Source organism: Lolium perenne, chromosome 7 (genome assembly GCF_019359855.2).
Source record: "Lolium perenne isolate Kyuss_39 chromosome 7, Kyuss_2.0, whole genome shotgun sequence".
NCBI lineage: Eukaryota > Viridiplantae > Streptophyta > Magnoliopsida > Poales > Poaceae > Lolium > Lolium perenne.
The window spans coordinates 70,750,753-70,751,903 of record NC_067250.2 but is presented as its reverse complement, the minus strand read 5'-3'; positions in this window follow the sequence as shown (position 1 = coordinate 70,751,903).

Here is a 1,151-nt window from a genome sequence, read left to right as displayed (position 1 = left end):
GTAGTTGTTTTTGCGTATCTTTTTCTTCCATCTAGTTGTTAGGGTTTGAGTCTCCACTATCATCTAGTTTCAGTTTTTGTTACTCCGAGTCCACATAGCGTACAGTGTGCTTGTTCCCAACCATAGACACAGCCTATCGATATAAGTGACTAGGAACTTCCCCATAAGAGACTAGTTTTACCGCTCGACAGGCTGCTCATTAGGGTTTTTGGTGCTTTGCATATCTTGTTGGCCGTGTTATCAAGGAGTTGTGTCATAAAATTAAAAAAATAGAAAATAGAAAAGAAGCAAAAAGAGCTACATAGCTGTGTTACAAAAAGAAAATCCAAAAAGACAAAGTGTCAAGTTCTAGTAAGATCAAGTAAAGGCCTAGTTTACTTTTCTGCACCTGTAGTTGAGCAATCTTGTGCCTGTTTCGTTGAGCTTTGCTAGTGTCTCTCGAGTGCATTGCAACCTTTCCTCCATATAGTTGCATTGCTACATTTATCGCCTTGTGTGAGTATCTTTGGTTGTCTACGGTCAGCGCTAGAGCTTGTTATTGGTGCAAATAGGTAGCCTACCTACAACCCCACATATATCCTGCTTTGCCGTGTGATTGTTCTTATACCCTTGATATTCGGTTCGCTACATCCGTGCACTAGTTGTTACTACAAGTGGTAAGCAACACTAATTTACTTTGGAACAGTAAGATTTCCTTCTCTTATCAGATTTTGAGTGAGTTGTGAGAGTACCACCATATACTTTTGATTTAGTGCACTAACCTACTAATCATGTCTGCTAGTGATCAAAAAATTGTTAACCAGGAAAACAAAAGTGCTGCAGATATCATCACATGGAGGGAGTATGAAGCTCTTTGTAATGAGATGCGAAGTAAATTCCGCACACAAGATAATGAGCTGAGGAAAGAGGTCAAAGAGATCAACCAAAAGTTGGGTGCTACTAATGAGACCGTCACTGCAATGGCTGATCAAGTGACAGATATCCAGCGCAGTCTTCAAACTTCGACAATGTATGTTGAGAATCTTACAACTCAACAGCAACAACAATATGAAGATGTTGATGAAGTACCTGGTCGTGGTGATCGTCCTCGTGGTTGGGCTCCACTTGGCCGCAATGGTCGTGGACATGATGAGGAATATGGATTGGGTAAG